The 25840-nt window shown below is 37.8% G+C and overlaps 1 pseudogene across 1 annotated transcript; it reads right to left on the bottom strand.

Moving 5' to 3' along the window:
- Positions 1 to 16629: 16629 nt before the first annotated feature.
- LOC308642080 (olfactory receptor 52H1-like) lies at positions 16630 to 17577 on the bottom strand (annotated as a pseudogene). The gene has a single exon. The product of its transcript is annotated as an olfactory receptor 52H1-like (transcript).
- Positions 17578 to 25840: the final 8263 nt, after the last annotated feature.

The raw sequence follows: 25840 nt of genomic DNA, 5'->3' as shown, positions 1-25840 counted from the left end.
GGCAAAATGACCATTAAATAATCCTCATTAAATAATCCCATTGTTGAGGTAACACCTCTGCCAAATCTTGAAAACTCTCTTCTTTTTTTGCTACTGACAGAAGATGAAGGAGAGTTTTCTACCACCTTTCTATATTATTGAGGGCTATGCATAGGAGTACCTCTATAGAATGACCCCTTAACCCATGTCAGTTTACCCATGATGCTTCTTATTCATCAAGGAATCAAGGAGTTAAGAAGACGTGTCCTAAATGGTATATACTAACAATAGTTGTTTTTATATGGAGTATCTATGTTCAGATTCTGTCCCTTTACAGATTAGCCATATAACCTTGAATAACAACAACAAAAATGGATGTACTTTTTTTTTTTTTTAATAATGATTTTGGCTTAAAAATTGTACCTGATACTTTGGATCAGGGTGAGAAAGTAAATGAAGTACAAAGTATCTTTTGAAGTATCCCAATGAGTATTTGTTCTGTTAAATACCAGAAAGTATCAGTGGTATCAGTATTCCATGAAACAGGTTGTGTGAAAGGGAGCTAGGATTGACTTTTTACTGGAGTCTCATTTTTATGTCCTAGATACTAATACCAAGACCACCTATGTGCCAAGTATATATTATGTATTTTACTTTTTCAATTTGTTTATTTGTTTTGCTTTTTTAATTATGGTGATGCCACATGTTGGTCCCTATCAAGTAAATGAAACTAAATTGTAAGGGATTCAGATTACCATTTAAAAGAAATAGAAAAATAATCCTTATGAAACTCACTCCATGTACTATTGTGAAAATTAACCAACAGGATATTTTTAATAACCTATCTTGATTTGATAAGAAGTAATCCCTTGGTAGGGAGTAGTTCAGTGATAGATTCTTTCCTAGCATGTGCAAAGCCCTGGAATTCAGTCCTCAGCACCCCCTCAAAAAAGTAAGAAAATGTAATACTGTAGCCTGATGTCCATTCTTTTTTATCCTCCTCACAATGATTAAATAAATGATTTTTTTAAATAACTAGATTAAAAGAACACAGATTTTTAAATTTTAAATAAATTGTAAATAAGTGTTTCTGTATAATTAAAAATGTTAACTTCATGCCTGTTTAGTCTTTTTTTCTTCATACTTCTATAGTAATTCTGTTTCATTGAAAGTCCTTTTCTCTGTTTTAAAATAAGTTTTCATGTATATTAATTACAATGATACAGGGAGTTAGAAGCATATTTGAGGATTTCTGAACAGTAGTATGGTAAGTATTTTTGTTTTTGTTTTTGTTTTTTTTTTTCCTTATTGTGATGAAGAAAAAAGCCTGTCATTCAGTGAGCTCCTAGGAGAATTGTTTCTGTGGTGAATGTTTGTGCAGGGTCCTGTGGGAGCCCTATGTATTCCATTTCTTCCCCAGTTGAACTCTAGGCTAAGAAGAAGAAAAAGAAAAAAAAAAGAGGGAGACTGTTTGGTCAAGTAGTATTTGTTCTCAGTAGTTCTTTGACATAGGAATTCCTAAGTTATTTATCTTTGGGTGAATTTTAATGAGAGTCCAAGATAGACAATGCCCAACTGCTGTGTGTGTGTGTGTGTGTGTGTGTGTGTGTACACGTGCGCACACGCCCACCTCAGTACTCATCCTTTGAAACTGGAGAAAATCAAACCTATGAATTTTCCCTTAAATCTTGCCTTCCTGTCACCCCATTGCTCTGATGACTGAGGTGTTCAGTCACTAGAAACAATTGGTACTAACTTAAGTTCTTGACAAGTGACATTCATGTCTTTCCATGGACTGAAATACCCAGTACCCCGGTTCAGAATGAAGTTTACAGTTACAAGGAAATAAAACCCAGAAATTGTGGAAACAACAGAAGAGAGGGATGTACTACAGGGTATCTATCTGCCGCAGTCTGGCTGGGCACAATTCAGGAGCCACTTGTCAAAAGAAACAAACTTTATTTTTAGAACCACACACACCAAACAAAACAGCTCCTCAGGAAAAACCCTCAGAGCCCAACTGCCACCACCGGCTTCCCACAAGCCTCTCACCACAACACACGCCTCTCCACCTCCCACAATCCTCCTGCTCTTGAGGCCGATTGGCTGGGTCGAGTGGGCGGAGCCAAAAAAGTCCCCCAATGAGCAGCTCCGTGGTCTGAAAGGGCAGGGAAACAGCCCAATGAGCATCACCGCAGAGGAGCCAATCAGCTAGATGTTGTTGGGGCCACTGTGAGCCAATCATCAGCTGGCAGTCTGAAAGGGCGGGGAAACAGCTCAATGAGCATCACCACAGAGGAGCCAATCAGCTAGATGTTGCTGGGGCTGCTGTGAGCCAATCATCAGCCGGCAGCTGGAAGTTTGCTGGGGCCCCTTCGGCCATGGCTCTCAACATCTATCCACTTTTTGACAGAGGCTCCTGGTCTCAGAAATGAAGACCTCTGCAGAAAAGAATAGGAAGCCTCTAAATGAACTCAGCTTCAGTCTTTCTTAGTAAGAGGTTGGAGAGGCATCCTGGCCTCACATAGTCCAGTGAAAAGCAACTGGACTGCTGTCCATCTGTGTATCCGTTCTAGGGTTTTCTCATTACCTCTGAATCTCTGAGTAGCATTCATGCTCTCTTGCATTTCTGATGTCTTAGGACTGTATTGTGCCAAGAATTAGGTCCCATGAGAGGACTGAATGAGTTCTTCAATTAGTAGAATTATCCATGGACAATGTGCAGGCTGTTACTTGAGCCATCAACAAATAGTGATCAGAAGTTTGTCGACCTGGGGTTCTGAGGTACTCATTGCAATAGACATTACACTCACCTGCACAGGATGCCAGTGACTTTCCAATTTTCCCAAACACAGTTCTGCACAGTCTCTGCATTCTGATTTAAAATATCCCCGTGTTTTCCAATGCCAGGTACATTTTTATTTTCAGTGCCTTCAGTCACTACACCCCTCTGTCATGCCTCTACTAAATTGTATGTCCTCCCAGCCCAGGGTCTCGTGTCTTATCGGCAAAAGAAGTGGAACATTCTTTTTCTTCTCAGTATTGCTTTATTTCTGAGACTCTCTAGGTACATTCTTGATATCTCTGACTCTACTATTCTTATATAGTAGAGTCAGAGACATTTGTTGTAAGTAAACGTCTCACATATATATGCAATCAGGCAAGTCAAAAATCTGCAGAGTAGACTGGGAAGGATGGATGTTTCCACTCTAATAAAAGGCAGTCTGGAGACAAAACTGCCACTTTTTGTGAAGAACCTCTATTTGCATGAGCCTACCACCCTATAGAGAGTAATCTGATTTACTCAAAGACTACTATTTGAACTGTCAATTTCATTTAAAAAACAAACAAAAATCCTTCAAAGCAACATTTAGAGCATTTGACCCAATATTGGCACATCTCATGGCCCAGCCAGGATGACAAATAAAATAAAAATAGTCAACATAGATTCACTCATTATCAAGTTGAAAATTTAGGGTCAACACTCCACCACATAGGCACAGGCAACTACTTTTTCAATAGGACCCCCAAAGCTCGGGATATATGGCAAATGTTAGTAAATGGGATGGCATCAAATTAAAAGTTTCTGAGCCTCAAAAAAAAAAAAAAAAAACAGGAATATGTGAAAAAAGAACTCACTGAAAGAAAACATTGCTCTCTACTCTTCTGAGAGAACATGAATACATAGAATACATAAAGAACTCTCAGACGGTGGCCCTCCCTACTGGGCCCACTGTGATGGCAATCCTGTTTTAGAGACACCCTGGAGAAGTGGGCTTACTCCTCCAGCCCTAGGCAGTGGCCTAGTCTCTGAGGCCTTGAGCTGCACCCTCATGTCTGAGATTTGTTCCATGTCAGGTGTGTCCAGTGAAACAGAGGAGACAACCTCATTCCCACAGGCCTATGATCTCTGGGCCCACCGTGAGAAAGGCAGCTCTGCTGATCTCTGAAGTCAATACATGTTTGGAACTGAACAGCTCTCTCCTATCATCCTGTGAAGCCCTGACTTCCAATACTCCATTTTTGTTCTATTTCTGTCCTCTTCAATCCCAGCTGGCAGTGTTTCTGCTAGCATAGCACCCTATCTTCTCCTGGCTTTAGCTAAGATGATGGATTAGTTCTGTGGTTCACATTCATAGTACCTTATCAAATTATTTTCCAGCCAGATACATCCTTGGTGTTCTCATTAAAATATGCTTTTTCATTTTTTGAAATACAGATTGGCTGAGAATTTTTCCAAATCTTTAAGTTCTGTTTTTATTTTTTTCTTAACAATCCTTCAATTTCTCTCTCTCCACTTATATTTTACTGTAAGTAGTAAGGAGAAATCTGGCTGCACTCTCAAAGCCATGCTTCAAAATTTCTTCAGCTAACTATCCAAGTTTATCACTTGCAGTAGCTACTTTCCAAAAAACAGTAGAACACAATTAGAAAGCTTTTATCACTTTATAACAAAGACTATCTTCCAGTTTCCAATATCATGTTCCTCCTTTATGTCTGAGTCTCACCAGAATCAGTTGTAACATCAATATCCCTGGCAACAAAATTGTGAAGGAAATCTGAGCTTTTGCTAGCATGCACCTCAAAAATTTCCCAGCCTCCATCAATCATCCAGTGCCAGTGCTACTTCCACATATTTAGGTATTTGTTACAGCAGAACCTTAAATCTATCTTAGTCTTCTAGCGATACTATAACAAAATATCATGGACTATATAATTTCTAATAAAAATAATTTATTTTCTTACTGTCCTGGGAGCTGGTAGTTCAAGATCAAGGTGTCAACAGGTTAGTCCTGAGGCCTCTCCTTGTAGTTTACAGATGTCCTCTTTTTCCCTGGGTCCTCGCATGTCCTCCTCTGTGTGCACCCATCCTGGGTGTTTTTCCATCTTCTTAAAATTTCACCAGTTATATTGGATTAGTGCCCCATCCCCATGGCTGCATGTAAGCTTAATTACATCTTTAAACACCGTTTATACCAAATAAAATCATATTTGGAATTAGGGCCATGACATTTGAATTTGAAAAGACACAATGTAATCTATAAAAGCTACCATACTTCATAACACTTTCATGTAATTGTTGCTGTACTAATGGAGGTATATTGGGGGGGGGGGGGGGGCGGCGCTAGGGATTAAACCCTGGAGGTATACATTTTATAAATGGCACATCTCACATAAAGATCACCATTAGAAACTTTGAACAAAATGGCTGAGCATGGTGGTACATGCCTGAAAATCCCAGCAGCTCAGGAGGCTGAGACAGGAGGATCATGAGTTCAAAGTCAGTCTCAGCAATTTAGTGAGCTCCTAAGCAGCTTAGTAAGGCCCCATCTCTAAAGAAGGGATGAGAATATGGCTCAGTGATTGAGCTCCTCCACGTTAAATCCCTAGTACCAAAAAATAAAAATAAATAAAACCAGAAAGAAAGAAACTTTGGAAAAATGTAAAAAAATGAGTAAACCTAAAGGAACTATAAAGCAACAACAAAAATAAAAATCACTGAATCAATATTTGGAAGAAGGGAACAAACATCAATTGGGGGCAAACATCAGTATCAACTGACATTGGGTGGGATATTTAAAACTCAGCAACATATATTACTCATTCAAAGAACGTAAAGAATGATTTGGTACTACCAGACAAGTTGGAAAGTGATGGGAGAATAAGAGAGAATTAAGTCCCAAATTGTATATATAAACTCGGACCAAATTTCTGAAGTGCATAATTTGAGACAGATGTCAAGCAGTCCAGAATAGCCTACCAGAACTGAACAGAAATTTCAGCTGGTGCATGCTGCAATAGAGAATTTATAATTTGAGTGAAACCCAGTTAACTGCCTGAAAAAATATTCTTCAGAGTATCCCAAATCATTAGATCATTGGATACACTATAAAATTATTAGATACACTATAAAATTATTGAAAATACAAAGAAACAAGACAGCATGACCCACACACAAGAGAAAAGGTAGTTAATGGAGACCAACACCAAAATCAACTAGATGTTGGACTTAATAGGCAAGGACTCATTATTATAGCCAGGATAAAAGATGAATAAACATTATAAAATTACAATAATGGATAAATAAGAAATGTCAGGAAAACTTACTACTATTTAATTGAAATACTGAAACTTAAAAAAAAAAAAAGAACCAGGATCAAACTAAGAAAATTTTGAAGTCATAAAAGAAATACTATCAGAACTTAAAGATTGAGCATTAAAAGCTGTGTAATCTGATAATAATGAACAGAGTCTCCAGTGACATACAGACAATTACCAAGAGGGACTGGAGTTATGGCTCAGTGGTAGAGTGCTTGCCTGGCATGTCTGAGGCCCTGGGTTTGATTCTCAGCATGATATAAAAATAAACAAATAATAAATATATTTATATTAAAAAAGAAGAAAATAAAAATAACTTAACTCATGTAAAGTCATAAAACACAGCAGAAATAAACCATAAAACTAGCTGAGTTGAATGAGGAAAAAGGGGCACTCATATCCCTCAGGCAAATTTTTGCAGCAAAATCTTCAATAAAATACTAGAAAACCAAATTCAGCAGCCCATTAAATGGATCATACACCAGGATCAACTGGAAATGATTCTTGAGGATGGTTCAACATATATAAACCAATAAATGTGATAAACCAGATTTACAATACAAAGAAGAAAAGAACAGGATCATCTCAATAGACTCAGAAAAAGCATTTTACAAGTTCAATGTCTGTTCAGGATTAAAAACTCAATAAGTTAGGTAAACAAAGAACTTCTCTCAACATAGGAAAGACCATACATGAAAACCCTATAACTAACATCAAAACCAATGGGGAAAACCTGAAAGCTTTACCTAAAAGTGGAAAGGTTACCCACTCTTACCACTTCTATTTAGGATAGTAGAATTCCTTGCCACAGGAATTAATTAAGAAAAAGAAACAAAGGTCTCTAAATTGGTAAAGAAGGACTAAAAAAAAAGTATATCTGTTTGCAGGAAATGTGATTATATATTTATGAACCTTAAAGTTCAAAAAAGTTAGAATAAACCAATTCAATAAAATTGAAAGATACAAAATCAACATGTAAAAAATAGGTCACATTTAGCCAACCATAGTGGCATGTGCCTATAATTCTAGATACTGAGGAGGCTGAGATAGGAGAAACTGCAAATTCATTGCCAGTCTGGCGAATGTGGTAATTTAAATTTAAGAATAAGAACTGATAATGTTGCTCAGAGATTAAGCACTCTTGGATGCAATCTTCAACATTGAAAAAAAAAGGTCACATTATTATACATAAATACCAATAATCCAAAATAAAATTAAGAAAAAGTACAATATCAACAAAAAGAATAAAATAAGAAATGAAAGACTTATACTCTGAAAATCCTCAAACACAAAAACAGGAAAGTAAAGAAGGCAAAGATAAGTGGGAATATATATTATATTTGTGATTGGAAGAAATAATATTGTTCAATCTCCATACTATTCAAAGTGAGCATAGATTTAATGTGCTCCTAAAAAAAACTCCCAATGGTGTGGCATTCTTTCAGAAACAGAAACATATCCTAAAATTCTTATGGAACAGAAAAAGACTCCAAATAGTGAAAGCAATCTCATGTAAGACCAAAGCTGGAGGCATCACACTTCCTGACTTAAAAATGCATAATAGATGGGCCTGGGGATGTGGCTCAAGTGGTAGCGCGCTTGCCTGGCATGCGTGCAGCCCGGGATCAATCCTCAGCACCACATACAAACAAAGATTTGTGGCACCGAAAACTAAAAAATAAATATTAAAAATTCTCTCTCTCTCTTTTTAAAAAAATGCATAATAGAAATACTATAATTAAAACAGTATGATGCTATCTAAAACAAACAGATGTACACATCCATGGAACAGACTGGAAAGTCCAAAAATAAATTATTGCATCTTTGGCCAACTAATCTTTGACAGGAGTACCAAGAAAAAAAATGAGGACAGAAAAGCTTCTTTAATAAATAGCATCAGATCAACTGATATCCACATGAGGAATGGAATTGGAGCCTTGCCTCACACTACCTTTTGAACATGGTTTATCTCCCAAGGACCTTGTAAACAAGTCACAACAGCTATATTTTAATGTGTTTGGCAGGGATCGGTTGTCATCTCTTCTAGGTCCGCAGTCAAAGCTTTACAGAAGGAGGCATCTCTCTTAGTTTTGATTTTTTTTTTTTTTGAGTCCTCATTCAGCCCAAGCAAACATACTAGGAGAAATGTAACTAGTTCTACTTCGGAGAAATGTAACTAGTTCCCACTGCCCTAGACAGCCAGCACCCTACATGAATGCCTGTTCTAAGTTCCATTTTCAGGCTGATGAACTGAACTCCTATAGGGACTGAGCTTCTATGGAGAATATATAGCAACAAGATCCCCATGAAGTCCTCCCTAAAGTGATGGCCATGTGATTTCCTGTGGTCTGAAAAGCAGGTGGACTAAGACAGTTCCCAAATGTCTCTGGAAGTTTGGAGAGAATGGAGTTCATCTATTTGTAGTACCTATTTGCTGCCCCTCCTCAAATAGGAAGCACATTTCCTCAGTGTCATGAGGAAATAATTTCAGAAGGAAAAAACCCAGCCATCATTACAACTATATAGGGAGGAAAAAAAAAAATCCCAACCAAGGTTTTCTGCTTCAATCAAAACTTATTCCAATCTCATTTCTTTTCTCCAAAGAGCCCTTTCTTTCTGAATTCCTGGCTCTATGTCCAGCTATATTTGCTTGTCAGCAGTTAAAGTCAATAGTCTCCTGTCAGGCTCTATCTGCTTGTCATAGAATGATTGGTGCCAGAAGAACCCCTTTCTCCCAGGGCCAGGTCCCTCAGCACACAGTTCATATTCAAACCCTGAGTAAAATGAAGGCCACTTTGTTTGATGGAATGACAGAACCTGGGAAGGCCTTTCTCTTCATCAACTGACTACAGTTTTTCCTCACCAAACGGTCTTTCTCTTGGTGAACAGGGTTAGTAGGAAGAGTCTGTTTAGAAGGAACTGAGTACAATTTTAAACTGGAAAAGATTCTAGTAAGAGGTAAATGAAAGCATTTATGCATTTGCCCGTATTTCCAGGAGGTCATTCAGGTTACATGGGCCCCTCCACTCCCATTCCCACACCAGGGACAAAACCATCATATTACGTCATTTCTCCAGAGAAAGAATGTCACTGGGGGTTTTAATGGTAGGTGGATATTGGACCCCTAAACAATTCAGCTCTTGACAAATCCAACAACATCAATTGAGGCAGAATTCACAGAAATCTAAGAATAGTCTTGTTTTCCCCATATTCTTTACTTAATCTTTTTGTATACTATCATCAATACTATTCAAATATAATAAAAATTTTCTATATTCTTGATTTTGGAATTTCAGAAATCTATTCACCATTCTCAGCACTTTGCATTGACATTGTAGTTTTATAAGCTATTTCTTAATTTACAAATATGCACACATGCACGCTCATGCACACACAAACACACACACACTACTCAGTTATTTGGCTTTATTCAATATGTGTATCAATGTGGAAAGATCTGATATATAGATTCTAAAGAATTTTGGAGAATATTTTCATTGAAACAATTTCTATATCTACAACTCATAATAAACACTATAATTTCTCTTCATTGTTGGGGTTCTATGTTTGAGATCAGGGTCTCTAATAATTTCATGATTGTGGCATGCTTGGTGGCTAGGAAGTTCCTGTGCAAGACACAGAATGCCTGGCTGCTGGGGAAACTTCTGTGCAAAGACACAGGATGCCTGGCTGCTATAGCAATGTTCTTCATGATGAGTCTCTGTGCTAGAGTCTGAGATCAGCCTCGGCCTTGATCTCAGGCACATAGCTTCTGGGAATAAAGGAACTCTCTTGTTTAGACAACCACAATGTTTCACTGAGCCTAAACCTACCCACATAACAATAACTGTATACAATGGACTTTCTTGAGAGCTACACAGCTCCTAACATTACACATTTCAACTTAGTATGTAACTGAGGAATAAGCTGCATAATGTTGCTAAGTCTGTAACCTGCTTAGTGAGACAATAAACAATATGATGATGCCAATGACCTAAAGTAACCTATTGATATAAATAAAGTTTGGCAGCTTGGCCCTTCTGCCATTCTGCCATCTTTCTTTCCTGGCTCTGCATCTTGTCTCTGTGTCCCTTTTTATTTTCCTTATCCTTCAGTATCTTAGGTTTCCATTTTCCATTTTCCTAAATGTTTTTTTTTTCAAAGTCTGCTCTTTGATTTCATATTTTTTGTCAAGAGAATTTACAGTCTTATGTGCTGGTAATTCTTCTAGGGATTTAATATATATTGAAGAATAAAAACATTCATGTTTGATGATACATCAAGCTTACAGTCTACTAAGTGTAATAACCAAGTAATCCTCAATCCATGCATAAAATGCTGTACTGATATATGCTATAAGGAAATTTTACCAATGATTAACTGATATGCACTAAGGCTACCCAAACCTGAGTGGTTGAAGGAACTCTCCTTTCTACAATGGAGTTGGGGGAAAGTATAAGATGATCTCTAGAGTAGCTAAAAACATCAATGTCACTCATCATAGATGATAGATGACTTTATCTTCCCCTACCTCTCTTCCTGGCCTTACAGAGTTGTCCTCAACTTGTTTTCTGTCCACCCCATCAATTTCCCCCTCATGCCAGCCTCCATGAGAAGGCTCTGCATTCTCACCACCATTAGAGAAAGTTTGATCCACCACAGGTAGCACATTTCTTGCACCTGAGGTCTGCTTCTGTGTGGGGTCCACAGTGGCTGAAGTTGGCTCAGAGCACCAATGGTCCCAGCTGCTAAACATAGGGATGAGTTTTTAGATAAGATCCCTAGCAAGACACACCAAGAGTCATGTTAGGACCAATTTTAAAGGCTAGGCATATTGCATTACAGGAGAAGGAGTCACCATCAACCTATACTAAAGCACTAATAGTTCCCAACCTTGAGATTAAAAAAAAAAAAATCTAACCAACTGTACCAGAATTTGGGGAAAAGCAACTCAGGAAAAAGGGAGGAGTCTTGGAATAAAGACAGAATTGGAAGTAATGCAGCTCATGTCAGAATTTGCATTTTTTTTTGTTGTTGTTGCCAAATCTAGTATCACAAACTAGCTACTTTCAAGACCATGATCATTTGTCTAATTTGCATTTCTCTATGGAGATCTTGAACTTGATTCCTTATTTCCATTTCACCTGTTTGTATGTTTACTAGGGTAATTTCTTGTATTCTCTTCTTGATCAAATTACACCAGGTGATTAATACTTAATCAGAGTTCCTGCTACTTATGGCTCAGTGTGAAGGTGCTGACTTTCCCCATAATCTGCAAAGGAAATGACATGGAGGCAATTGTTGAAGTACAAGCAGGAGCTCAGAGAAAATGTCCATGTGGGAATATAGGCTCTCAGATCATCATCAGCAGAAGCATGGCAGTAATTTAAAGCCTGAGGCCAAATGAGATGAAGAGATAGGGAATGAACAGAAAGAGCACCAAAGATCAAACCCTAATGTTTAGTTGACTCAAAACAAAGGAACAGTGAAGAAGACAAATGAAAGGTAGATATAAAGAAGTGGAGGGAAAAAACTCACTGAAGCTAAGGGAAGAACATAATTTTGAAAGGAAGAAATGTGCATATAATAATATAAAAAGTATATAAAAAACTGCTAATAGTTCAAAAAATAAGAGGAATAGGACACCTTGTAGCAACAATTTATTTAGCAACAAATTAAAACAGAATAATGCAGTGGTAATTAATACAAAATTTGGGTAGGAGTGTGTTAAGGAGAAAGTTCAAGAGATGAATTGAAAGCAGTGGATATAAACAACTCTTTCAAGGAGCTGTACTGCAAAGGAAAATATAAAATTGAAGGCAATAGCTAGAAAGAATCCGGAGTCAAGAAACATATTAAGGTGGAAGACATGTTATCAGGTGTTTTTCTTGATGGGGACAGATGCAACTGAGTGAAAATCAATAATTCAAGAATATGAAGGAAATTGCTGAACCCATTTCTGTGGCACAGCACATAGTAGGTGCAAAGTTATGTTTAGGTCTGGAGGCTGCATTGCTACAAGAAAGTGCTTACAAGTGTGTGTTAGAGAGACAGGGAAGAAATGAGACAGGGAGAGAGAGAGAGAGAGAGAGAGAGAGAGAGAGAGAGAGAGAGAGAATGTTTGTATTATAGATTAAATTTAGGAATGGATCATAATATTAATGCTGGCAAGGATGATAATTAGGAAATGAGAATAAAGCATAAATGTATAACTGTAAAAGCCAGTAAGTTCAATGTATTATTAATGCCTTGAAGTTCAAAGACTGAATTGTGATTCAAGAAAAAGTAAGTGGACAATAGTAGGTGATGTGCTCAGGACTAAATACGCTCAATTTATATTAATAATGATTTGCATGTATTTGAATCAATACAAATTGTGAGATTTTTCGAGATGTTTAAATAGCTGAGGTAGATAGTTCAAGATTTTTGGACAAAGATCACAGTCCTCAGAATCCAATTTTCCCAGTTATCTCTTATTCACATAATTACCTCCAAATGTAGTGGTTTTAAAAGAATTTGTCATCATCCCCTTTGATTTTGTGAATTTTCTAGCATCTGTTGGGTACTTCTCACTTGGTTTCTCTTTCTCAGCTGGCTAATCAGATTTTTGATAGAGTCCTAATCATCTCTAAGCTTGACCAGAATTGATGCTGGTTGTCAACTGGAAGCTCAGCCAGGACTGTCCACCACATGGCCTCTCCCTGTGATTTGGAATTCTCACCACACAGTGGTTGTGTTCTTGAAAGTGTCCAAAATGTAAATATTCAAAGACTCCAATGAAGAGGTTATAAGTTTTCTTACAACACTGCCTCAAATATCTCAGTATATCATATCCATTTTCAAGGAAATCAGTTAAGTCAACCCAGAAGAAGGGATGGGAATTAGACTGCACCTCCTGGGAAGGCAGATACTATTACAGGAAAGTATATGGGATGCAAGATACTGTTTTGGACATGCTTGGAAGATTTATCCTGTGAAAGTGCATCCTCTGGCAATAATAATACATATCTCCTCCTATGTCCAATATCCATGGATATATCTCTTCCGTAAGACGTGAAACTCTCATTCCCATTATGAGATTAATTTAAGCACACATTTCATATGATTTGAGAAATGAACAGTTGTTACTTGAAACTGGATGAGGAAGGGAAAGAAGGAGTGGGCAAACACAAGTCTCTGGTTACAATGTTCCAGACAAATAGAAGATATAAATTCTGGTATTCTAAGGCACAGCAGGGTGAATTTAGTAACAACAATGTCTTATTTTAGAATATCTAGAAGAAAAAATTTTTGAATATCCTCATCATAAAGAAGTGAAAAAAGTTTACCTTGATGAATAAATTAATTATCCAGATTTGATCACTGCCCAGTATACACATGAATCAAAATATCACCTCGTACCTTGTAAATTTGTACAACTGATATATGTCAATCAAGAAATTTAAAAAGTAAGTTCTTGTTTACAGTTCCCTGTACACAGTTCTTTGAATGCAGTTCTTCTCAAACTGAAGTCCCGTAAGGTAAATAATTGAGTATTCTGACCTTTATATAGCCATATAGGATAGTGATGCTGAGATAGGATGCCTGCAATAGATACTTATAGATCAAAGTACAGGCGAGGTATATTAAGTCACTTGTCATTACAATTTTAAAATTCAGTCCAAAATGTGACAATATTCTATGAATAAATGTTACAGAGCAAGGCCACCAACAGAGACAAAGCAACCAAGGATGTCATTTGTCACTGGTTCTTGCTACTGTGCCAGAAAAATTTCAGACACATCACACATAGTATCCAGAGTGAGTTTATTAGAAGGGATAGGTAAAGGAAAAAGGGGACACTCTCAAGGGACAAAGTAGTTCCCCTGGGAAAGGAGAGGGACAGTATATACTTCCTGCTCCCCAATTTTGTTGGGCATCTCAGAGAAGTTTCCAGAAAAGTCCTGCCTGTGTCCACCAGTTGACCTTTGATAACAGGATTGCATCAGACTTCCACATCCTCACTGCACATGGTCTTACCCCATGGAGGGGAGATTTTACTATTACAATGACATGTGAACGATCCAGGCAACTCTGAGTCATTTGGGTGCATGTTGAGGGGCTCTAATTGGGAACATGTTAAATTTTATGGTTAAGAGTGTTGCCTCTTATCATCTTATGTCCCTGAGTTCTGCAATGTGGTGGGTCTGTGTAAAGATCATAAAATCCTCCACTTTAGAGTAGCTTGTGTTCTTCTTAACAGCAGGGAGGATCCTTTAGGGCCTGCATCTCCTGCAGATGACATGTTGTTTACTAAATAATGTGACATATCCAATTGACCTCAGTCTGGCAGGGGTGAAATAAATTGCTTATCTGAAAGAAAGCATGTGGGGGTCAGCACAGTAGGTCAAGTTTGTGGCATTATCTCCTTAACCTCACTGTACCCACTTCTCTCTCATGTCTGTCTCTTACCTACCAATAAGGACCCAAGCCCCCTTCCTGGAAAGGATTATGGGCAACTGCCTCAGTAGACTATGTCTTTTTTTTTTTTTTCAATGAGAAATGACCTGAGTAACTTTCTCAGCATGTTGTCTGCCTGAAGAAGTTGAAGATTCAAAAACTTCTTTTCAAAAGACTATGCCCCTTTAAGTAGAAACTGATGGTGGTTTCATCTGTGGATTTCTCTTTTTAAAAATCTATGACTATTTTATAGTTTTAATCCTTAGACAAAAGCCACACCCACAAATATCTCCCTGATTGTCCACTGCCTAATTGTGGCTGAGAGTTATCATGTCAGAGGAGAATAATGCTAAGATTCATAGAAGTTCTTTGTCTAGTAGAAAATATTTATAAGGCACACCCTTAAATATTTCTGTATTCCTAGTAAATAATATTCTTACAAACTTGATCTATAGATGATACAACTCCCTAAAGCATTTTTTACTTGGAGAATTTTTCCTCCTGTGAAGATGCTGTGGGTGGGAAAAGCCACATTTATTAGAACCTAGCTAGGCTTGACTCTAGTATGTACCCTAAATTGTGCTTCAACACTGAACAATTTGATTATTATCTCATATCCTTTTATCTGTACCTTATCATATGTGGCATAAAATCAGTGTTACCACTTTCAAAACTCTACTTCCAAATCTCCTTAGCCAAGTACAACAGTGCATTAGGCATATTTTCTAGATTCTATATCTTAGTGACAAGCAATTTGAAGTCTCAATTAGACTGGATGTGCAACATGGCTTAATGATATGGCTGGAAGTTGTAGTTGTCTGCTGTCTGGGATTTCAATCGGGGACATTTATTAGAATATTTATAAATGGCTTCTCCATGTGTCCTGGGATGCGCACAGCCTAGTAACTAGGGCTAAGAAGGAGTCTACTAATATCAAGCCTTTGAATAAACCATGGTGGAATATGTGAAGGCTTTTATTAAACTAACATACGAAGCCCCCAAATATCACTTTTGTGAATATCATTTGTCAAAGATATACTAAGTTCAGTCCAGATTCAAGAAGAAAGATCAAAGTCCATTGATGTGGGACGGCAAGATGTACACCTTGCAGAAAAGCACAGAAGCTAGAAAATATCATTGTGGTCATTATGGAAAACACCATTTGCCCTATCAAGGTACTATAGGCTTATCTATTATACACACTACATTCACCAGGAATATTGACAAGTTTTGTGAGAGAAAAAAAAAAAACAAAACATTTTGCCAAAGAAGAAAAATCTTCAAGAAAGAATGACCCAAGCTAAAAAGATAATGCAACAAATACAGAAAATAAATATTTTAATGATATAAGATTTTATGAAGTTTTATGATTTTATGAGATTATATGAAATTTTAGGATGCATGAATAATGTTAGACAAGAAGCAATTATGGGGAATATACAGGAGAGCTGTCTTTCATTTAAGCTCCCCCAAATTATTACAAGAATCAAGTTTATGGGGTTTTTAAAGACCATGACTTTTCTGACATGAAAGGAGCCAGGATCTTGGTATCAGAATCACCTGGAGGATTATTAAAGAATGCAAAGGTCCATGGCCGGAGAATAGAGCCTGGAGTTGGCATTTTCACCTAGATGTTCAGGTGATTCAGATATCCACTATGTGTTTGGAAACAATTGCTTTAGCAGATTAATTTTCCCAGAGGATGCTTTAGAAAGTGTAACGATCCCATGTTGTGTTTACCAACTTTCAGCTTCAATGTGCTCTACAAAGATAACCCAAATTATGAGGCTTTTCATTGCTTTTAACTTGTTTATAAAAATCTTCTATTTTATATATAATCAATATGCTATCCTATACGTCTTGCATATTTTATCTGAATTTGAGACAAAGATCTCCCTCTAATATATTTGTGCATGAAAACATCTTCTTGAATTTTTAGCTTCTCTTCACATACAAATCTCTTCTTACTGCTTTCTCTTACCCATAGTGGATTTCTAGGATTTTATATAAATTGAAGTCAACATTATGGAAATATCAGCTTTTTTAAAAAATGGAAAAACCCCTCACATCACTAGTATTACTTTTTGTTTTTCCCACACCCTCAATCTCATGTCATTGATTCCCTTTAGGGAACAGGAGGAGGCTGATTCTGTCCTGAATCTGCTTGGTCTTCACCCCATAGATCATTGGATTGATGGCAGGAGGGAAAGTCACATAGAGGTTGGTAAAGAGTATGTGGAAAGAGTGAGGAATATTGTGACCAAAATGGTGGGCAAGGACAGAGTATGTGGCTGGGGCGTAGAATGTAAGAATGACACCAATGTGGGAAGCACACGTACTGAGGGCTTTTTGGCGGGCATTCCAGGAAGGAAGGTTAAAGACAGCATGAAGTATGACAGTGTAGGAGATACCAATAAGGATCAGATCTGACATGACCGTCATCACAGGCACAGCAAATCCATACCATATATTGATGGAGATGTCCGCACAAGTGAGCCGGGCAACACCTATGTGCTCACAGTATGTGTGGGGAACGACGAGTGTTCGGCAGAAAGGTAGTCACTTTAATAGGAAGATGCATGGGAAGATGATACAAAAGCTCCTGCTGATAATACCCATCATAATCTTAGTAATAAGCTGATGGGTGAGAATCACAGAGTATCTCAGGGGGAAGCAAATAGCAACATAGCAATCAAATGCCATGGCCAGTAGGATAGCAGAATCCATGGCAAAGCTGAAGTGGAGGAAAAACATCTGAGTAAGACATCCATGGAAGGTGATCTCCTGAGGACCCAGCCAGAAGATGCTCAACGTTTTAGGTACTCACGTATTAGACAGGATGAGATCTGTAGCAACCAGCATGGAGAGGAAAAAGAACATGGGCTCATGGAGGCTGCGCTCTGTGAAAATAAGGTAGAGGAGGACACTGTTTCCTGCCAGGGCCACAAGGTAGATAATAAAGAAGGGAATCCCGATGCAGTGGTGGAAGGGCTCAAGCCCTGGGATTCCAAGCAGAATGAACACACCTGGATTGAAGCTGCTCATGTTGAATGCCACCATTATGATCGTAGGTTGGAGGAATCTCAGAAACTGAAAATAAAAATTTTATGATATTTGGTTATCATCTTCAATAGAAATTAACCTCTGAGGTTTCTCCAATAGTATCCATTCACTTTCATTTCTCAGATATCATTAATTATCTTCTTCTCTTTGCTAGTAAATGTCTGCCACATTTCAGACACAATTTTAAGTCATAATAGAAGTGTTATTGAAACATTGTTCCAGGGACATAAGTCACAAAACTAAATAGTCTTGCCTCTGTATCAACAATTCAGAAAATTCTTTAAGAAAATATGTGCATAGAATAATATTAGGCAGATACCCACTTAATTGCTAGTTAGGAATTGGAGCAAAGTTCAAGGTGAATTCCAAACCCTAGAGAAATGCCATAACTAATATGTAGGATCACAAGGTGCTTAACAAAGGCAGGATCAATGTCTAAATCCTTAGGTAAAACAGGGGGTCTCTTTTCTTTCTTGCTTCTCCCTCACACTAAACCATCTTCCCTGGTTCTCTTTACTGTTAAAGAAAAGTTCACCAACATAAAGAGGAAAAAAAACACTCTTCCCTAAAATTTAACTTTTCAGTGATTTAATCTGCCCTTCAGACATTCCTAGTCCAGAATAATGTTCAAGAAAAGGCAGACTATGTTTAGCCAGGCTTAGTAGTCCTAGCAACTCAGGAGGCATGTGGATTTCGAATTCAAATGCAACCTCAGCAACTTAGTGAGGCTCTAAGCAACTTATGACACCCTATATCAAAATATCAAAATAATAATTTTTAAAAAGGTTAGGGATGTGGCTCTGTGGTTCAGTGACCCTGGCTTCAATACTTGTGTTAAGAAAGAAGGAGGATGAGGAGGAGGAGGAGGAGGAAGAGGAGGAGGAGGAGGAGGAAGGGAGGGATGGAAGGGAAGGAAGGAAGGAAGGAAGGAAGGAAGGAAGGAAGGAAGGAAGGAAGGAAGGAAGGAAGGAAGGGAGGGAGGGAAGGCATACTAGCTGGGCAGGGTGGCTCATACCTGTAATCTTTGCAACTTGGAAAGCTGAGCAGGAGGATCACAAGTTCGAAGCCAGCATCAGCAACTTAACGAGAGAACCTGTCTCAAAATAAAATGTAAACAGGATATGTGGCACAGTGGTTAAGCAGTCCTCCATTTAATCCTTGGTACCAAAAGGAAAGAAGAACTAAAAGACAAAAATAAAAGAGTACAGTCTGATGACTTAGTATGTTATATTTGCCTCATGAAAAGATGATCAAATCCTTCTCCCAACCCTCCAAGAAGAAAAACAGGAGATGGGTAGCCTGGACTCCAGGCAAAGTTGCCCAGTGGCATTCTTCCCAGTCTAGTCCACTTAATGACTCATTCTCGAGAAACTTTCTTAAAACAGTTGAGTCTTTTCCCAAAACTCTTTTGTAACATGATAGAAACTTTTTTTCTCTAAACTTGGTGCCACTCTTTTCTCTCTCTCTCTCTCTCTCTCTCTCTCTCTCTCTCTCTCTGTCTCTCTCTCTCTCTCTCCCTCTCTCTGTGTCACCTGAGTGTTGAAATTCTTCAGTGTTCTGTGCACATCTAACTGTGTTCTTGGTGAGAAACTTCACCTGGGAGATCTTCACAAATCCTGTGATTCTCACTGAGACCCCTATGTCGAATATTTTGAAGTCTATGGTCTTAAAAACAGTGCTCTCTCCTCAGTCACACAATTAGTTACCCTATGCCTGCCATCTTCACTTAAAAGTCCCACAGGTACACCCCACTCAGAATATTCCAAATTACCTCACTTGTCTGTCTCTTGCACCAACCCTGATTCTACTACATTGTTTTATAACTCAACAAATGACAGCACATCACAATATTTTGTCTAGAAACTCTGACTCTATCTTAATCATATCTTCTTCACAAACACCCTCCCCATCTTCTAAACAATTATTCTATCACAAGTATTCACCCTCTAAGTATCTCTGTGTTACATCCACTCATTGCTATCCCTTCACTGACTGCTCTACCGTATGTATCATTAGATGGCACCAAGATCTCTGAATCGGGCTCCTAATTCAAATGTATTTTCCTTTAGCAATTAAAAGTTGGGGAGGGGTTGAAAAAAGAGGCAGAAAATATATAGAGAAAATGAAAATAGTATTTAATATATATCTCCTGGTGTACTCCTTTAGGCTTACCTGCCATTAAGAAAGAGTAGAATGAATAAGAGTAGAATAAATCAGACATAACTTTCCGAAGTACATATATGAATACATGACCAGTGTACCACACATCTTGTACAACTACAAGAAAGGAAAGTTATACTTTCCATTCAAGTGTCCCTGGCTTCAAAAAAAAAAAAGAAAAAAAAGAAGAAGGAGGAGGAGGAGGAAAATAAGAAGAAGAAAAAAAAGAAAGAAGGGCTGGGGATGTGGCTCAAGCGGTAGCGCGCTCGCCTGGCATGCGTGCGGCCCGGGTTCGATCCTCAGCACCACATACCAACAAAGATGTTGTGTCCGCCGAGAACTAAGAAATAAATATTAAAAAAAAAATTCTCTCTCTCTCTCTCTCTCTCTCTCTCTCTCTCTCTCTCTCTCTCTCTCTCTCTCTCACTCTCTCTTTAAAAAAAAAAGAAAGAAAGAAAGAAGGAAGGAAGGAAGGAAGGAAGGAAGGAAGGAAGGAAGGAAGGAAGGAAAGGCAGACTAGCTGGGCAGGGTGGTGCATACCTGTAATCTTAGCAACTTGGAAAGCCCAGCAGAAGGATCATAAGTTTTAACTACAATGAACTTGAAAGTATATTCTTACTATTCCAAGAGAAATGAAGATGTGGTCTAAGGTCTATTGCAACTAGAGAGAAAAGGAAAATGGAAAATCTATAACTTCCAGATGGGAAGAAATGGCAGGATGAAGTCAGCAGTGAATTTCACCTGTGTGTTACTCAAAGAAAGCTCCACTTCATTAACAAAAGCTTTAATTACAGGAGAGGCCAATATACAGAGAAGCTTCATCAAGAGCACATAACACAGGATCCAGGGTTCCCACTTAGTACCACAAAATTGTGTGGAAGTTCCCTTTCCCACACCCTACCACACATGCACCCCATGCTATCTAAAGAGAGGAAAAAGGGCAATACAGAAGTTGAAAGGATAAAATAAAAAATAACAGTTATGATTATTGAATAACCAGAAACAAATACACTAATCTACATGAAATAAGTAGAAGTTGTCAGAAATTTAAACAAGACAATCGAAGCATATATCTTTGTGTATGTGGGTTTACAGGGCTGAGTGTTGAACTCAGGGCTTCCCACATACAAGAACAGTGGTAAGTTATATCACTAGCCCTATCTTCTTATTCATAAAAAGCAAACAGTTTATTTAGAATACGGTTGATTTCCAAGCATACAGAAAGCTTAAAAGTCCTCTATGCATGCTTCTTTTTACTTTCTTCCTTCCTTCCTTTCTTTTATTTATTTCTTTTTTCCCTTTCTTCTCTTTAGTTCTACATGACAATAGAATGTATTTTGACATATCAAACATGTATACATGGAGTATAACTTTCCATTTTTGTAGTTGTACAAGATGTGTAGTTACACTGGTTAGGTATTCATATATGCACATAGGAAAATTATGTCTGATTCATTCTACTCTTTCTTAGTTCCTTTCCCTTCCCTTCTATCATTTCCCTTTGTCTAATCAAGTGAATTTATATTCTTCCCGCTGCTTATTATGAGTTAGCATCCGAATATCAGGGAGAACATTCTTTGGTTTTTTGGGGATTGGCTTATTTCACTTACTATGATCGTCTCCAGTTCCATCCATTTACCAACAAATGTCATAATTTCTTCTCCTTTAATGGTATATGCACCACGATTTCTTATCCATTCATCTCTTGAAGGGCCCCTACTTTGTTTCCATAGCTTAGCTATTGTGAATTGAGCTGTTATAAATATTGATGTAGCCACATCATTGTAGTATGCTGAATTTTAAATCCTTAAAAACATGGAATGTTTCACAAATTTGTATGTCATCTTTGCATAGAGACCATGATAATGTTCTCTGTATTGTACCAATTTTAGTATATGTGCTGCTAAAGTGAGCATTCTCTACTTATTTTTAAAATTGTATTGTAACTATTTTGTAAAAGCCTAAACGCTTCATTCACTCAAATGATATATTTAACTCTTAATTTGTATCCATCAAACAATTTATAAGCAGTAAATTATAGAATGTTGTAGAGAAGTAGATAATGGCAATCTGAATTAAGGTAACAATAGAGATTGAACTTCTGACATATAAAAAGATGGAACTGGTAGATCTTGCCTATTGTTAGAAGGATGATAGAAATAACAAACAAAGGTGTTGAAAATTTGGGAAGCATTTTCATCTCTATGAACTTCCTAATAAGTTTTTTTTAATTTGTTTATTTGCTCATTTGTTTATTTTTTTCTTGGATTCTGCTTTGTCTCACAATTTTAGAAAATAATTTAAGAGTTATCAAAATATGCCCACCTGTCAGCTATCCACCAAGGGCAGCAAATTATGTTACTTGGAAACACATACTGGCTGGGTGAATAGCATCCACTTTTTTTACATCTCCAATACATAACTCATACCTGAAGAATTTGCATAAAACTCTTCTAGACCTAACCAGGCCCTGTGGCATTATTGACATCATGGTAGGATGCAGTTCCTACATGACACTCTAAAGGCCTTCAGTTATTTTCTTTGCTTGGTCTTAAGCATCATGTTAACAGCCCACCTCAAGTAAGAGTATTAATTGGAAGAGCTCACAGAATCCTCTCCCACGTCAAAAGTGACATAACTTTGGTCCATCGACTATGTCACCCCCAATTTAACCTTCACATTTTGGGAATACTTCTGTCTGAAATCCTGCACTTGTGTTTGATCTTGATATTCAGCTAAATTAATTGTCTCTTTTTTACTGGCTAACTCCCACTGATCTACGATCCTCAACAAGCTTTACTGACAAATATTCAAACTAGAAATGTTCCTAAGAACTCATGAGGCCTTTTGCATTCTTGAATCAGAATGCTTACTGCACTATTTTAGTTTTGCTTTATTAGCTTTCTCATGTAATAAACAGTAAACTTTAATAGGACAGAAGTAAGTTCTCTTAGAACAGTTTTCAATAAGTATAGGGTGAAGAAATTAGCATAGGAGTGTCCTTGGGACTCCACACTAATTCATTTCATCATTCAATTAATACAGTTCATACAGGTTCACTACCCTGCCATTCACCTAGGTCTCTTTCCCAACTGTCCCTGCACAGCCTACCATAAAATAACACAGAGCAGTGTCCAGTGCTGTTAAACGTTTCTGGGAAATGAAAAGATCTCAAAGAGCATGGGAACTTGCTTCCCTTATTCATGTATCTTCAACCTGATGAAGACTTTCACCAAAGGAATCCATTGTCACTACAACCCACTGAAAGATGGTCTGGAAGTAAGGACACAAGAAGATGTGAGAAATGATTACCTTCCCCACCTTCAAACTTCTAAATAAAACAAAAGATCTGTAGCTTTGCATTTCCATGACTCACTCAATCTTCCTGGACATCACAAAATGTATATTTTCTTTAATGTATTAATAAGTCTTTGTCTTAGATCACAATCCCTTTGATCAGACAATCCTGGTTTTTGTCATTAGCAAATATTCTACTCATTATTACTTATTGATCGATCTCTGGTTAGTTAGTATTGCTCTCTTCTCTCCCAAGACTAAAAATATTGCCATGATACATCCTATACCCCTTCTAACTCAGTCCCACTCAGCACTAAACACAAGACATGTTTTTTAGTAATATCTTTAACATAAAGTACAATAACTTATGGATGGTTTTTATTTTAGATGCACTGATATGATGATCTTACTTCTACCCCCTTACAAATAACGGGCACCCATGGTTGGTCTATGAATTGCAGAGAACTGCCTTTAAGACTCATTCCAGAAGACAAGTCCTCACCCCATTTTATATGTTTGCTGCTCCATGGTGTGAATGGGGAAATGGGCTTGTTGTTGCTTGCCCTCATCTTCCCAAGAAACAACAGATACTCCTTCACATACGTGTTCACAAATACAAGCACATGCTTATACTTAGGAGTTAAATGAAAAGTCTCTGACCTGGACTTTCAGATGTCAATCTCCAGATGACCAGTCCCAGTCTGGTACGGACAGTCCTAAATATATCTGACTACTTAGTGACTTAAACATTTCTCATATTATTAGCATTATAACTTTTGACCTACAGAAAAATCTAAAAATAGTTTAGGTAATTTAGTGTAAAGGACTCAGAATTAAACTCCTCCTAGTTCCAGTGTGACACATGCCTATAATCCATCTACTCAGAAGGCTGAGACAGGAGGATCACGAGTTTTAACCAGCCTGGAGTCTTCACTTGACCCTGTCTCAAAATAAAAAGCCAAAATGGGCTGGAAGTATAGATTAAGGGTAGAGCACTTTCCTAGTACATAGGAGGTGCTGAGTTCAAATCCTACTACAAAATTTATTTTGAAAAGGAAGAAAGAATTAATATCTTGCTAGGCATTCCTCTTTGATTCTACTCTCTTCAGTAAGCATAAGCTCTAGAACTTTGTTCAGGTTTTAACCTAGGCCTTTCTTACTTCTTGGAGTCTCCCCTTTCCCCACCTCCTTTGCTCTTCTTCCTCGGGCCCCCTCTGCACCAGCTTTTACTTCCTCCAAGAGTTCTCCCCTACTCCCCACAAAGTCATACCACGGAGGTCCTGGTCCTGGAATTGTTTTTGCAAAGGGAGGATTAGGAACAGAGGGTATAAAATAAAGTAGGTCAAAGGCAGTCCACAGACAGAAGTGGCAAGCTCAGGAAGGACAGACAGAGGGACAAAAGGAACAGATGTGGGATCCAGGTCACAGTGGAGACGAACAAACACAGAGCCTAGAGGGTTTAGCACAAAAATACCTCCCTTGTCTTCTCCTGGGATGAAAGACAAATTAGAAGACAGGGCTTCTGAGACAGAGAGACCTATGAGCCTCAGTGACTCAAACAAATCAACACTCCCTATACTAGGAACTTATTCCTCTGCTAATATTAGTGAAAGCTTGTATCTTAGAATCCAAAACCACAGTGTAAAGATGTCAATGTGTAAGTTCTTTCTCTTATGCATTCCAATGTTGATGGCCAACACCGCTAAAACAAAAGGCAGATGGTTAAGAGAAAACATATCATATTTATTCAATCTGATCTGAATTTAGTTGTCTCGGGAGATTTCAGAAATAAAGATCCAAAGACTCAGTGAAAGCTGCATTTTTAAATTCAGGTTCAATGAAGAAGGGACAGCGGGGTAGAAATGTGATTGGACAAAAAAGGCAGGATCTCATGGTAACTAGCTGGGGAAACTGAATGACACCTGTTGATTCAGATTCTTCTTCATCTGTGTAACATTCCTTTCCCTCCAAGTACGTCCTCAGAAATTAAGGACTTAGATCCTCCTTTCAGGTGAGGTAGATGAGCAACCTCTCCAGGTTTTATGTTTTCCTCCAGGGAGACTTTTAGTTTCTACGCTTTCCTTGAGGAAGAAGAATTTTAGTTTCTATGACATTTTTTCTGGGGATAAACAGGAAATAAAGAAAAGAGAAATGGACAAGAGCAGAGGAGACTTATTTCTGAGGCCCTTCTAATTTCTGGTATTTCAAAGTATTCAAAATGCCACAGACCACACTTTAGGGTAACATGTTGTAATACCACTGGTAGCATAACAGAATCAAAATCTTACTGAGTTGAAACACCTCCCCTGGTGTCCTTAGATGACAATGCCCTGGATACATTTTTCAGTGCCTGGCATTTCTGCAGTTGTGAAGAGGCCTCTCTTTCTGATGGTTTCTTCAGTGGCCAATCTTGCTTGGCATTCTTCATCTTGCCTCTGTGGTGAATCAGCATGGTGCTGTGGAATTTTATTTTTCTTTATGTTGAATTATAAATCCAGGCTAAAACTCGTTTGTTTTAACCCACTTATTGAGCATCTATTATGTGCTACTACAATTGCATTCAATAGGAATACAATAGTAAACAAGGCAGGTGCTAATTTGGTCCTCAGGACTAATGGAGATCAGACATTAAACACTAAATACAAAAGTAAACATCACATCAGGACTTTGATAGTCCTAAAATTAAAAGTGCATGTGCGATGGGAATGTATATAAGAGATACTATTATAGTGTACAGTATTCAAGGAAAGATTTTTCTCTCCCTTTCTTTTTTCTTTTTTTTTGTACAGGATATTGAACTCAG

This window comes from Spermophilus citellus (genome assembly GCF_964194105.1).
Source record: "Spermophilus citellus genome assembly, chromosome: 2".
Taxonomy (NCBI): Eukaryota; Metazoa; Chordata; class Mammalia; order Rodentia; family Sciuridae; genus Spermophilus; species Spermophilus citellus.
This window is presented reverse-complemented; position numbering and strand designations above follow the sequence as displayed.